A 15,931-nucleotide genomic window follows, 5' to 3' on the forward strand; every position below is an offset into this window, starting at 1 on the left:
CCTAAGTCCTTTAAACACTACTTATATAACTATATCTACATAGACATCATTTATACACAATATAAGTTAAAAGATTTTATAAAACATTTAAAAGCATTTCCTAACATTTAAAAGAGTTTAAAAGCATTTTAAAGAGTTTATTTATATTTAAAAGCACTTTGATGACTTGATTTCGTTTACAACATTTAAAGAGTTTTATTTTGTAACATCCCCCTCTGGCACCTATCACAATATTGTCCGCTTTGGGCCACTCAGCACGAGGACTTCCCAGGGGGTCACCCATCCTGGTACTACTCCCGCCCGAGCATGCTTAACTGCAGAGTTCTTATGGGATCTGTTGCCCTCACGGATTTAAAACGCGTTGTGATAGGGAAGGTATCCACACCCCTTCTAAGGAATGCTTAGTTCTCCACCCACTTTCACCCCCCATTATAGGGTTCGACGTCCCCGTCGAACACATCGACCTGTGTCAACGCCCGCAAATCCAGGCTAGTCAATTAGAGGCAATAAGGGCTCGAAAACGAATTTTCGACAAAATATTATTTAGAATAAATAATATTAACCAAGTTGTAGAATATGTCACAAGGTTTCCGTACATATAAAGAACGCCGAAATCCGAGTTATAACGAAGAATTTATGACCCGTCAAAGTTTTGCGTCGGAACCGACACGGTGCCGGGAAGCATAAATAGTGAATTTACGATAGAGCGAGATTTAGCCTTAGCGCTCTAAACGAAAGTCGTAGAATATGTTAAACTTAGAACATCGATAAAAAGAACGCCCAAATCTGACTTCGTATGAAGAAGTTATGATTTTTCGAAGTTTCGAGTTAGTAGTGTACAACCCGAAATTCGAATATTAGATCGAGCGGTTTTTAGCCGACACGAACTATAGGAGAATCGAAGATCTCGTTAAAAGTAGCGTAACGAGAAAAAGATGGGAGAAAATGGATGTCGGATGAAGAAGTTATGAGGATTTAACGGACCAATCTTGTCCCGGCCTGTTAATAATATATAAATTTAAAATCGATTCAAAATTTGCCGACGGAGTCTAAACGAAAGTTGTAGAGTACGTTCCCACCTTCGCGTGTATATAAAGAATGTCGAAAAAGGAGCTCGTATGCGAAAGTTATGATTTTTAGAATTCGAGAAGGAAATTTGCGAAACTGAGATGACGTGGCAACATCCGGACCCTCCATCGCTGATCAGACCTCGCTTCGGATCATGCCACGAAGCCTTCGCATTACGACCCGCGTACCTTCGGTCTTATCCGGGTCCTGTCCGAGTGCGAGCCAGCTGGAACACGCCTGTCTGCCTTATCCGAAGTTATGCCCCGCGTAGCCAAGGATTACGCCCAACGTAGTCCGAGGCCTCGCAGGGTATAAAAAGGGGCGAGGGCCTTCCCATTTTTCACACAATTTTCCTTCTCTCTCTAGATTTATTTCTCTCTCTAGGGTTTCTAACCCCCCCTAAGCCCTAGTTAAACCCCTTAGCCCCCGAGGGATGCCCCGAGGCTCCCGGAGTCCCAAGAAAAAGAGCCTTTCTGTTTCGAAACGCTACTCCAATTAAGTTCCGGTTTTCGATAAAATTCGTTGTAAGTGTGCTACGCTTACGCAATTTTTAATATAACTTTGAAATAATTATAGGAATGTTATTAGGCCCTTAAAATAATTATTTGGGCTATTATTATGAGTTATATTGAGTGTTATTAACGCTTAATAATTGTCAGACTATTTAATTTGTCGCGGTTATCGTTAGACTAAACTCTAGTGGTATTGGTACTAGGTTTTATCGAAGTAAAATCGTTTTGAGAGTATCAAAGCGTTGTTCGAGTGCTGAGTCACCACCTACTCAGGTGAGTGCATAGTCCCTTTCATCTTACACATAGATATGAAGTATTTTATATAAACTACGCGCTATGTGTATATATTATCTGAATATTTGCTGTCTAGGCTGGATGAACGTTTTATACATGTTTTAAAGGATTTAAACTATATACGTATTTTATATATATGAATATGTTGGGTATGATATGGGTAGATGAATGATGAGAGATAGAAGATGATGTGAGTATACATTGGCAGCTATGGACTTAGTACCTGTTAGACGTTGGTAGCTATGGATTTAGTACCTGTTAGGAATTGGTAGCTATGGACTTAGTACCTATTGGTTGGACGCTGGTAGCTATGGATTTAGTACCTATTAGGAATTGGTAGCTATGGACTTAGTACCTATTAGATGAATATTGGTAGCTATGGATTTAGTACCTGATGAGTAGACTATAGCAACTATGGAATTAGTGCATTACGAACGAACATTGGCAGCTATGGATTTAGTGCCAGTCCTATAACCCTGGAAGTAAGGGACTTCGGAATAAACGAATGCAGGATAGATGACTCTTAGGTTAAATCCTTAAGAGTAAAGAAGATAATGGGGATGGGTAATTGGGTGGATTATTTGATTGTGTAGCATAATAATTATATAACTGTGGGTTGAAAACCCTATGTACTCACCAGGTTTCCCAACCTGACCCACTCAGTTTATTTATATCACAGGTGTTGATATGAAGTCACTTTACACTGAGAGATTTAAAGAGATGTAGATCACTAGTGTAAACAAATGTAAGTTCTGTTTATGCTTATGTTTCTGTATTAATGATGACATCCCAAACGTTTTAAGGTGAATAAAATACGTTTCTTCAAAAATGTTTTAATAACATATTTATCGTGTTTTTCTGGGAACAAATTTCGCAACATTTTTATTAAAAGAACAACTCTGATTTTTATAAAGCATAAACAAAATCGGTCTTTTCTGGCCGTGAAAATGGGGATGTCACATATTTATAATAAACACAATTTCTTGTGTTTAGACTTGCATTCCCCCCTTAAAACAGTGAAAAGTGATAAAATGTAGGGGTATGAACTCACCTTATGATTGGTGATTCAAATGAGTCTATTAAGGATGAGATGTTCCACGAATGAAGTTCTGAAACACAAATGAGTCCTTATGACATATATTGGCACATATTGACATAAATATAGTGTTTAGAAGCAACCAAATGCAAGGTAACACCTCACGTGACTAGGAACACTTTGACCAATTGTTGGAATCACATGTGATTCAACTAAGGGATGTTTAAGGCGAAGAAAAAGGTGTTTACGGTCGGGAGTAAACTCATGGCCGTAAACTAAAAGCAATACGCATAAGAGGACATTTGAATGCTAGTGAAACTTGAGGGACTATTGCTCTTCACTAGGATGACAAAAACCCAAGTTTTGGAGGGTGTTGAGGTGTTTACGGCCAGGTTCTAAACCTTATGGCCGTAAACTCAACAAAGTGGTATATTTTGGGTCCTAAAGGAAAGGAGTTTCAAAGGTTCAAGTGTTCTAAAGGTTAACAATGGTATAGGAGTGTTTAAGGCTCAAAACAAGCATCATTATGGAGTTTACGGCCAAGGGAGATCTTAGGCCGTAAACTCAAGATCTTCATGGGTTTAACATGTTTCAAGGGTGTGATTCAAGGCTTGCTAATAGATATGAAGTACAATGAAGGGATGCTTACGATATGGAAGCTAAAAGTGTTGATTTCGGGCCAAAACACTAGTGTGTGTTCTTGGTGTTTCTTGAAGATATAAGAAAACATGATTTCCATGGATGAATCATGAGGATGAAGCTAGTTAAGAAGGATTAACAACATAATAAGGAAAGAACACTTATGACTTGTGAAGATCAAGGAAGCAAATCAGGATGATACTTTAGAGCGAATGGAAGTGTTCTTAAGGTCGAAATGAACTAATGAAGAAAGTTGAAGAATATGAGCCTATATAGGAGAGTTTACGGCCATGGCTTGAGCTTACAGCCGTAAACTCTTATGTTTAGGCCGTGAACTCCGTTTTGGCGAGGCTAATCTTGATTTGTTGTTCCGAGGTTTTAGCAGGTACTTCCTAACACTCATTCCTTAAGTGTATTGGGCTCAGAACACTCACACAGACTTTAAACAGTGCTAAAAGATAGTGGCAGTGAGTCTGACTTTGATTGAATTGAATGGCTTTTAAAGCAAAAAAAATTTGGTTGTCACATGATCCCCCTGTTAGAGGGAATTTCGTCCCGAAATTCAGATTCGAAAGTGAATACTCCTAAATCATAAAAAGAATAGGGACTTCTGTTCCATATGAGTCTCTTGTTCTGATCAGTAGGAAGGTCTATGTTTGGCTTCTAAGTTTATTTGGATGACAGCACGATCACTCGTAGTCTTGAACAGTCTCCGTCCTAAAGTTCATAATATAACTCATACTAGGTTCATCAACCGCAACCTCATGTATACGAGTCGTATATAACTAAGATTGAAAAGGAAGTTGAATAAATGATTGTTATTTAAGCTCATATCCAAACAAGGAAAAGAAGTTAAATCAGAATCATCACTTACAAACCTGTAGAACCCTGATTATGTACCACCCTTGTGTATACATTCTTCAGCGATAGATTAGCCGTATGGGTCCTTGGTATTGAGCTTGACGTACTGTTCGTGTGTTATTCTGGGGAGGTTTGCCGTTCAGGAAAGTTACAAAATATACGGCTCTCTATGAATGATTACCTCTGAGTTCTAGTATGACAGCTTCGCTAGAAAGTCGATTACGAGGAAAAGAATTTTTGCACGAAACTGGCATTGTGAGGATCGAATCGACTCAAGTCAAATGACAATGTCGAAATACTCGGATTAACTGGCATTAGACTAGATCAAAAAGGTGTTACAAAAACACAATGGTGCAACTTATGAAAGAGTTTCAGTACTTTAGTTTCATACAGGATACTATTGTTGCGAATGAGGTATACCGCAACAAGCAAGTATAAGCTGCACGAGAGTCCCTAAAACTGATGGGATCTCGCAAAATGATATGAATCTAGTTGCACTAGTTTTTTTAAAAAGTTTATAAGTCTAAGATTAACACTATGGAACATACCATAATTTCAACGTGGCTCCGGAGTAGTCTCTCTTACGGCGGTGGTCATCAGTATCCTCCCATCTGCGCAAGAGTTCCTTGTTATTGGGAAATCGCTCTTCATGTTCCCCATTTCACCACACCGATAGCAAGCCTAGCTGAACTCGTCGCTAGGGACTTGGAAGATAGGTTGTGCTGACGCTCTACAGAAACGAGTTGTGTGTCCCTTTCTGGTACAATTTTTACAATGCATCTCACGGCACGCTCCAGTGTGATGAAATGTGCACCTGTCATACTTCGGAAGTGTTCCAACATAATTATTGGTAAGTTCTAGGTTGACAGAAGTTGTAGCAGCATAAATCTTCCCTTTCTATGTTGATTCCCTTTTCTTATCCTTCCCAGACTTTCGCTTGTAGGCATTCCCCTTTGATGACTCAGAAATCGGGGTAATCACGCTTTGACCGGCTTCATGATCAACAAATCTCTGTGCCAAGCATTTGGCACTATTGGAAGTGGTGGGATTGGATGATAACACATCTCCTTGCGTCGTTGGAGATAATCCTTAAATGTATCTCTCTATATTCTTACTCTCGGGAGTAACCATCTCTGGGCATAGTACCGCTAGATCACTAAATCTATTAGTGTAGGTCACTATATCGGACCCAGCCATTGAGAGATTCCAAAGCTCTTCCTCTAGCTTTTGTATCTCGTCCCTGGGGCAGTACTCTGTCCTCATCAGTTCTTTCTTGTTCTCCCAACCCATTGAATTTTCCACTGCAAGACCCAGTGACTTCACATGGTTGTTCCACCATATGAGGGCTCTTTCCGTGAAAGTGCAAACAACAAATTTCACTATGCTCCTTTCTAGACAGTCGCAGATTTCGAAGACTGATTATGTCTTCTCAAACCACTACATCATAGTAAGGACTCCTTTCGTCCCATCGAAAGCTTTAGGCTTGCTATTCTAGAAATCCTTCTAGGAACATTCCTTCTGATGCACATGGTTATGGGTGATAACACCGTCACCCGACTCGTTGATGACTGTCACGTTGTAGTGTTCCATGGCTGTGAATACTGCAGCAGTGACTGCTGCCTGTAGTATTCCAGCATCGAATTGTTGTGGTGGTGGCGGTGGAGTTGATGCGGTAGGGTGTTAAAGTGTCTACGATTTCTTCTGGGAGGCATCTTTTATCTAAATAGATGAAAAGATAAAATAGGGATAAGTTTTCAGGAACGAAGTCAAGTCAAATGTTAACGGCACTAGATTTTCTGAGTGGCTTGCAAAAAATTCATAAGAGAGGTCGACAGACTTATGAATTTATGGTTGTGGTTATCCCTAACTGAAATCCTATGAACTGATTCACTGAAACTTATGAGTTGTAATTATAAAGATTTTAAGCCTACCACATAGTGTGAGTTGTGTATTCACTAACTCACTAGGTGTGACAACCCGAAAATTTCTCACGTACATTCTTCAATTCATTTCAATATTAGACTCATTTTACTATATGATAGTACCATTTAGAGTCTTTTGAAGCGTTCTAAATGTGATATGATCAAGGTAGGTGAGTTAAAAAGGATTAACTCGAAGTGTAGGAATCAAAATCGGGCCAAACACTCCAACACATGGAGTATGTGGCCACAATACCCTTGTTTGCGGCCTCACACACTCCACCTATATATACCACACTTAAATCATTTTTGAACACTTCCTTCACTTTTTCAAGCATAGAACACAAAATCCTCTCAAGTATCATCCATTCTCTTTGAAGATCTTCATAAAAGGTACCAAGAACACCAAGAACACCATGTTTCTGGCAGCACACACCATCTGGCAGCACACATGGTCGCACAAATGTACTGGCAGCACACCTGGCCGCACACATACATAAAGTGTGTATTTTGGCCATACACCTTCTTGTATAGAAGTAACACCCCCTCTGGCACGTATCACAATATTGTCCGCTTTGGGCCACTCGACACGAGGACTTCCCAAGGGGTCACCCATCCTGGTACTACTCCCGCCCGAGCACGCTTAATTGCAGAGTTCTTATGGGATCCGCTGCCCTCACGGCTTTAAAACGTGTTGTGATAGTGAAGGTATCCACACCCCTTCTAAGGAATGCTTAGTTCTCCTTCCAAGCCGATGTGGGATCAGATCTAACCCACTGTTACCCCCCATTATAGGGTTCGACGTCCCCGTCGAACACATCGACCCGTGACCTAGCTCTGATACCATTTGTAACACCCCCTCTGGCACGTATCAAAATATTGTCCGCTTTGGGCCACTCGGCACGAGGACTTCCCAGGGGTCACCCATCCCGATACTACTCCTGCCCGAGCACGCTTAACTGCAGAGTTCTTACGGGATCTGCTGCCCTCACAACTTTAAAACGCGTTGTGATAGGGAACGTATCCACACCCCTTATAAGGAATGCTTAGTTCTCCTTCCAAGCCGATGTGTGATCAGATCTAACCCAAGAATTGTAACACCCCGTTCTTCGAGTGTTCAATTATAAGTCCCTAAGATTCAAGAGGAAGGGTAATTCTGGTCCCTTTCGAGAAATGAGCTTCATCCGAGTAGGTTTCGCACGGGTGTATGTGTTAGAAGTTTTGGGCTTCTAGTCACCCTCATATGAATGTAAAGTTATTTGAGAGTAGGAGTTGATTAGAGGAGTTGCGGTGCCTCGAAGTTGACCATTGTTTATAGTTCCTTGTAGAATACGAAGGAAATGGTCCCATGCATGCATGCTTTTGTGTTTTGAAAGGTGGCTGGGTACACGCAGCGTAATGGAATGAATGTTTGCGGGTAGCCGGGTGAGTACGCCCAGCGTACCAGGGAGGTACGCCCAGCGTACCAGGGAGGTACGCCCAGCGTACTCTCAGAAACCCCAAACCCTATTTTTAGGGTCAGCCACTATATAAGGAACATGATGGTTCACCCCTCAGCCTCCATAAGCTTATCTTCAACCCCAAAGAAACCCTAGATCTCGTATTCCCTCCATATTTGAGTGTGTTTGACCTTGGGAAGCTCTTGTTGGCAAAAGAAAGGCTTGAAGGAGAAAAGGGAAGTTGTCAAAGAAGAAGAAAAACGTGTGGAGCTTGTGGATCTAAAGAAATACCACCCTTTGGAGCTGGTTTAAGGTATAAAGTTTCTTGCTTGACCTTCTTATGGCATAGATCAATGTATTTTGAAGCTTTGTCTCCACTCTTGTCCCAAAAATCCTCTCCTTATTGTATAGCTCGATTTGGCCAAGATTATCTGTCCTTTCAGACCTTTGGAGAGGTCTTGAGTGATAAAAATGAGGTCCCAAGGGCTGTAGTTATTCCATGTATGAGTTATATAGGTCTTAATGGATTAAGACCTTGGACTAAGGGCTTAAGGACGTCCCAAGTGATAAAGTCTGAGACTTTATGAATTCTAATCATATTTGACCTTTGGATCTGAAGTTTGGGCTTAAGAGCTTAAGCCATTAAGAGGTTAGAAATGGCTTAATGGATCTCGCAATTACGCCCCGCGTAACCTTCGAGTACGCCCCGCGTAGCGGGCCAGTGTCCCGTTTTCTTTTGGCGATCTTTGCAGTACGCCCAGCGTACCAAGGAGAGTACGCCCAGCGTACTCCTCTTGTGGACTTCCTTTTTGGGCTTTTGTGTTGGGCCAATTGTGGGTTGCTGGTGTTTGGGCCATGTCTGGAAAGTATGAATAGAGTATTTTGGGCCCAATTAATATTATGGATATTGGATCTAGGCCCATTTGGTGAGGTGGGGCCAATTTGGTAAATTGGGCCAATGTGGGACTTTGTGTGAGATTGGGACTTTGGTCTTGGCCCGATAAGTGAAAGTATGATTGACCTTATGTTTATTTTTGTGATGGTGGTTCGAGAGTCTGCTTCTTCGGTTCAGAGTGTCGGCAATCGCGAGGTGAGTTATCCTCACTATATCGACAGGGTCTACGAGACCAAGGCCGACCCTTTATCGGATGGAAATCTGGATAGTTGTCTGTTATGGTATTGCTTGATATGGGCCGGAAGGCATTATGATATGGGCCGGAAGGCATTATGATATGGGCCGGAAGGCATTATGATATGGGCCGAAAAGCATTATATATTATGTGGACCGGAAGGTCATGGCCTGGAAAGGCGTATGCGCGTAAGTAGTATTTTGGCTGAGACGTAGGGTGATGTTATGTTCGTGAACGGTTAGGTCGGTAACCTGGTTAGGGTGATGATATGTTATGTGATATGTTTAATCGACTTGTTGACTGTGAACTGTTATATGGTTCAACGTTATGTACGCAGGGTTGTTTGGACTAGGGTTTGACCCGTATGCATGGCTGTTCTATGTTCTGTTATGTTATGTATGCTTGTTATGTTATGGGCCGGAAGGCAATATGTTATGGGCCGGAAGGCAATATGTTTGGGACCGGAAGGTCGTGGCCTGGAAGGGCGTATATGTGGTTGGTATTTTGGGGGTATCTCACTAAGCTTTCAGGCTTACAGTTGTGGTTTTATGTTTTCAGGTTCTGAGGAGTCTGTGGCAAGGCAAAGGCGTGATCGTACCGTTCCTCGCGTTGGTGTTTTATGAAATAGACCTGGGAAATACTCTGATAAATAATGTATTGAAAACCTTTTTGTAATGACGTTATTAAAATGAATTGTTTTGAAAATTTTAAATTATGTTGAAGATTTTGGTTGTTACAAGTTGGTATCAGAGCCTTGGTTTGAGTGAATTGGAGGAACACTCGTGTGACTCCAGTCTCAAATCGAGGAGGGTTTTAAAAAGAGAAATTAAAATGGTTTTCAAATTAAGTAAAAGGAGGACGCGGAGGTACGATCAGCCGGAGCCAGTAAGTAACCCCAAGATACCATACATGATATTTGTCTTATTGAGCTTGATAGAACAACATGCTAGTGGTAGGCTAGGGATCTTCAGGATTTCATGATGATGTTGCCTGTTATGTGATGCCTGCTAGCCTAGGGTTTTCCTCTGTTGAGATTTCCAGTGTTCCTCTAGGAGTGAGGATCGAGCGCTTGCTATGTATATTTGTCGCTAGGGTGTTGTGGTAGTACTTCATACAAATATGGGTAGGTGTGGAAGGTAGTATGGGCCCGTACTACTGAAAGCACAGGACCCATACGGCGGTCATTAAGCAGCGTGATTGCGATGATGGTATGGAATGACATCATGATGGGATGTCTGCTGAGGACGCGGGAGGGATTCCGGGGGGTTAGAGCCAAGTGCCTCAGGAGGGATACTGGGATGGAGTCTGGGACTCCCAGCTTGATTTTGATCAAGGAGTTGTGTATGTAGTGGTGATTCCTCCTCGGGATGTTAGAGATGTCGTCAGTGTGGCGGGTTTTTCCCAACTCGAGAGTGCTAGGGCTGGTTCAGCGTGTGCGTGTGATTGCAAGAAGAGCACTCGTGGGAGTTGCTCTGTGACTGAAGAATGTGTCCTTCTGTCAGCTCGGAGTGGATATAGTTGGATTCAGATCGGGAATCCGGTGGTTCATGGTTATTTCTAGCTCATATGGGTCGAGTGATTATTGTGATCTGGAGCAGTATTGCATCATGGGTAGTACCCGATTGTTGAGTGTGACTATCAGAGGGTAAAGTCGGTGACCAACTTGAGACGGTGGTCAGGGCACCGCAAGAAAGGAGGAAGTGAGTTTCGGGTTTCGATGGTTGTACCTTGAGGGACCTGGTTTGGTTAGTACCAGGTAGTGCGTTGCAGGGGAAGTTCTGAATTAGAGTTGCTGCAGGCTTCGAGGACGAAGCCTAATTTAAGTGGGGGAGAATTGTAACACCCCGTTCTTCGAGTGTTCAATTATAAGTCCCTGAGATTTAAGAGGATGGGTAATTTTTGTCCCTTTCGAGAAATGAGCTTCATCCGAGTAGGTTTCGGACGGGTGTATGTGTTAGAAGTTTTGGGCTTCTAGTCACCCTCGTATGAATGTAAACTTATTTGAGAGTGGGAGTTGATTAGAGGAGTTGTGGTGCCTCAAAGTTGACCATTGTTTATAGTTCCTTGTGGAATACGAAGGAAATGGTCCCATGCATGCATGCATGCTTTTGTGTTTTGAAAGGTGGCTGGGTACGCCCAGCGTAAGCTGGACGTACGCCCAGCGTAATGGAATGAATGTTTGCGGGTAGCCGGGTGAGTACGCCCAGCGTACCAGGGAGGTACGCCCAACGTACTCTCAGAAACCCCAAGCCCTATTTTTAGGGTCAGCCACTATATAAGGAACATGATGGTTCACCCGTCAGCCTCCATAAGCTTATCTTCAACCCCAGAGAAACCCTAGATCTCGTATTCCCTCCATATTTGAGTGTGTTCGACCTTGGGAAGCTCTTGTTGGCAAAAGAAAGGCTTGAAGGAGAAAAGGGAAGTTGTCAAAGAAGAAGAAGAACGTGTGGAGCTTGTGGATCTGAAGAAATACCACCCTTTGGAGCTGGTTTAAGGTATAAAGTCTCTTGCTTGACCTTCTTATGGCATAGATTTATGTATTTTGAAGCTTTGTCTCCATTCTTGTCCCAAAAGTCCTCTCCTTGTTGTATAGCTCGATTTGGCCAAGATTATCTGTACTTTCAGACCTTTGGAGAGGTCTTGAGTGATAAAAATGAGGTCCCAAGGGTTGTAGTTATTCCATGTATGAGTTATATAGGTCTTAATGGATTAAGACCTTGGAGTAAGGGCTTAAGGACGTCTCAAGTGATAAAGTCTGAGATTTATGAATTCTAATCATATTTGACCTTTGGATCTAAAGTTTGGGCTTATGAGCTTAAGCCATTAACATGTTAGAAAGGGCTTAATGGATCTCGTAGTTACGCACCGCGTAACCTTCGAGTACGCCCCGCGTAGCGGGCCAATGTCCCGTTTTCTTTTAGCGATCTTTGTGTTGGGCCAATTGTGGGTTGCTGGTGTTTGGGCCAAGTCTGGAAAGTATGAATAGAGTATTTTGGGCCCAATTAATATTATGGATATTGGATCTAGGCCCATTTGGTGAGGTGGGCCCAATTTGGTAAATTGGGCCAATGTGCGAATTTGTGTGAGATTGGGACTTTGGTCTTGGCCCGATAAGTGAAAGTATGATTGACCTTATGTTTATTTTTGTGATGGTGGTTAGTTCGGGATTTGCGGTGAGTTGGTGATTCGAGAGTCTGCTTCTTCGGTTCTGAGTATCGGCAATCGCGAGGTGAGTTATCCTCACTATATCGACAGGGTCTACGGCACCAAGGCCGACCCTTTATCGGATGGAAATCCGGATAGTTGTCTGTTATGGCATTGCTTGATATGGGCCGGAAGGCATTATGATATGGGCCGGAAGGCATTATATATTATGTGGACCGGAAGGTCATGGCCTGGAAAGGCGTATGTGCGTAAGTAGTATTTTGGCTGAGACGTAGGGTGATATTATGTTCGTGATCGGTTAGGTCGGTAACCTGGTTAAGGTGATGATATGTTATGTGATCTGTTTGATCGACTTGTTGACTGTGAACTGTTATATGATTGAACGTTATGCACGCAGGGTTGTTTGGACTGGGGTTTGACCCGATATGCATGGCTGTTCTATGTTCTGTTATGTTATGTATGCTTTTTATGTTATGGGCCGGAAGGCAATATGTTATGGGCCGGAAGGCAATATGTTTGGGACCGGAAGGTCATGGCTTGGAAGGGCGTATATGTGGTTGGTATTTTGGGGGTATCTCACTAAGCTTTCGGGCTTACAGTTGTGGTTTTTTGTTTTCAGGTTCTCAGGAGTCTGTGGCAAGGAAAAGGCGTGATCGTACCATTCCTCGCGTTGGTGTTTTATGAAATGGACCTGGGAAATACTCTGATAAATAATGTATTGAAAACCTTTTTGTAATGACGTTATTAAAATGAATTGTTTTGAAAAGTTTAAATTATGTTGAAGTTTTTGGTTGTTACAATAGCCTTATAAACACTCATACAATCATATATGCTTGTAACACTTCATTATAAGTGTTTGCTAGTCCCTAAGGTGGTCCCAATACATTAATTAGTTGTTCATAACACTAATTATATTCATATATGTACAATATATGCTAAATAGGATTCACGTGCGTACTCAAGTTACCACTTGACACCTAGCATCTAATCCAGCATTGTCATCAGAACCACTCACTACGGGTGAGTTTATACCCTTTTAATTAACCTTTGAAATACTTTTAAATGTTTTAAATGCTTTTATGGGGGGGGGATACAAGTTGAATACTTATAGTTATTACATCAATCACATGTGATTAATAACTATAAAACCAATGATTTGATCACTGTTTATCAAACTGTTTTACTTCAAAATGTTTTACAAACTCTTTTACTTATCAAATACTTTTATTTAAACTTTATTATACTTCTTATAAATTGCATGTCCATATATGTATAGATATATAGGAAATGTTTAAAAGGCTTAGGAAGGCTGTCCGCTCTATTTCCTTTTCCTCGATTTGGATGTGGTCTGGTGGGATGTCGGGTAGCCGTCCGAGGGCCGTTTCAATATTAATTATCTATTATATGTGCATATATAGACATAAAAGTACTTCCATTACTCATGCGTATCAGTTACATCATTAGTAAGTTACCATCGGGGTAATACAAGATTATATTTACACTATTGCTAGATCAATGAGTCAGTTCATTCATGAGTCATATACACCTATACTAGAGAAGAACATATACACCTATACTAGAGAAGAACATATACAACTATACTAGGAAGAGAACATATACAACGATACTAGAACAAGTAACATTACATTACATATACATGAATACGTTTACAATTGTGATCCACTGTATCAGAGCATGCCTTAAATGTCACGGCCCGAGTTGTAACCAGAATTCTCTTGGAGAGAGAGCGTGAGTTTGCGTATAGATCTATACTGGATTGACTATCCTACACCTTGCTGCTAGCTACAGCCGGACCTGCAGGTCTGCGGGTGCCAAACATCATTCCGTATTACGACCATTCATATGTCGTTGTTACCAGTCGATAGTATGGTGCAATTAAATCACATAATACCTTAATATAAATCCGGTTTAAGGTAGTTAGACAGCAGTGGTTCCTATAATACAATACTACAGTACTACAATAATTTATCCTTTATATACAATTAGTGATTATTTCACTTATACAATAATGTATAAACTATATTTTAATAATGATAGTATATTTGGAAAATTACACACTTTTACGATAAACAAACATACAAAACAGTTACGCCTTGGTAGAAGGCTACTTTTAAATAGAAAATATAGGTTTTTCTGAGAAATTCAAACTTTTGCAAACACGTACAAACATTCACATACTTTTACCACAAATGTTTACAAACTATTGTTTATAACTATGTTCAAACGTTTTGATACAAATACCGACACTAAAATACTTATGAACTCACCAGCTTAATGCTGATAAAATCTTTCAAAATAACTTGTATTCTCAGGTCATCAGTAGAAAGGTACCGAGATCAGCTTTTGAGAAGATGGAGCACTTTCAGGACTCATCTCTTTATTTTGATTTACATTATTTTTGGTGTCTATAACTGTACAGAACACACTTGTATTAAAATTTTATATTTAATGCAATGGATGATGTTGTTTGCTTGTTTACTATTACTGTGTTGTGATACATTACATGACGTCCTCCGTCCCAGAACGTTTTCGCCATTCTCGGTTTTGGGGTGTGACAGATTGGTATCAGAGCATTGTTTATAGTGAATTGAGTATATCAACCCATAAAAGATATACTAACTATAAACCCATTTGGGATTAAAACACTATGACCAAGAGTCTATACATTAAATACTAAAATATTTAATAAAGTATACAAGTCTGCATTCATACTAAAATCGGTGTCACAATGACAAGAACAAAAGTATTACGATTGTTAAATATCACAGGTAAGCTGGGTGATGTAGGGTCAGTCTTGGGAATGGCATAGCCTGATCAACTATGCTGGTCCGAGGAGTGATTAGTATATGCCCTAGAATGGCTGTGATATGTTAACAAGTCTAAAAACTTACCAACACTACTACGACAAGAACATTAGAACAGAACATAAGTCTAAAATACTATAGGAGTATTTTGGGTTACTATAATTACATACCTTAGAATTAAAAAGATCTCTATCAAGTAGGTCAATAATTGTTAAGTGTATATGCTAAGGTTATATGAAATTTAGGTGTTATAGACTCAGAATCTGTGACCTTTGCCTCACTTCATGTTCCTTGTTTGGTTGTTGATTTGGAGTTAGGGCCACTTATTCGAATGGCTATCCTACTCTAATTTCATATAACTGGTATACACTACACAAGTATTGACATAAGTGATGAAGATCATCTTATAATTATCTTAGATTAGTACGCCTATTTATAAAAGATTCTTATATCCCTTTTCTCGCGTAGATTTCATGGCTGGATTTCATCACAGCGACCCGTACTTCCCAAACAAAGGAAACGCAGGATGGCTCGAAGCAGAGTCCGATGATGAACACCAAATCCCGTTAGATGATCATCAAGCAGAAGGCTTCTCAGATGGAGACCGAAGCTTTTACAACGTTAGCGAAGGTGGTTCTGCGGATAGAGCTCTACCCGTCATGGTCCGTAGAATTGCTCGAAACAACGAACAAGGTCGAGCAACCATCGAACGAGTCATGGAGGTTGATGCCAACTCAGGCGTTAACACCGTCCGCATTCGACAGCTAGAAGAAGCAATCGAAGGGACGAGGAGAACCAATGACACACTGATACAGCAATTAACCACCGAAATCGTAAAAACTTTGAGTTCGCCAAAGAGCTCACGAACGAAACCTTCAAGAAGTGGTTCGCCAACTGGAAGATATGAGAATTCGCCCTAGGAATTCTCGTCGTCATTAGAAGATGTGTAGTACATCTTTGCCTTTTGATTTAGCAATAGCCTTTAGTATCTGGGCTTTAAGTAGCGCTTGTCTGTATAATATTCCTAACTTTCAGTACGC

The 15,931-nt window shown here is 41.0% G+C and overlaps 1 pseudogene; it reads right to left on the reverse strand.

Annotated features, from left to right (window-relative positions):
• Positions 1-246: 246 nt before the first annotated feature.
• LOC111885319 (5S ribosomal RNA) lies at positions 247-364 on the reverse strand (annotated as a pseudogene).
• Positions 365-15,931: the final 15,567 nt, after the last annotated feature.

Source organism: Lactuca sativa, chromosome 3, assembly GCF_002870075.4.
Source record: "Lactuca sativa cultivar Salinas chromosome 3, Lsat_Salinas_v11, whole genome shotgun sequence".
Taxonomy (NCBI): Eukaryota; Viridiplantae; Streptophyta; class Magnoliopsida; order Asterales; family Asteraceae; genus Lactuca; species Lactuca sativa.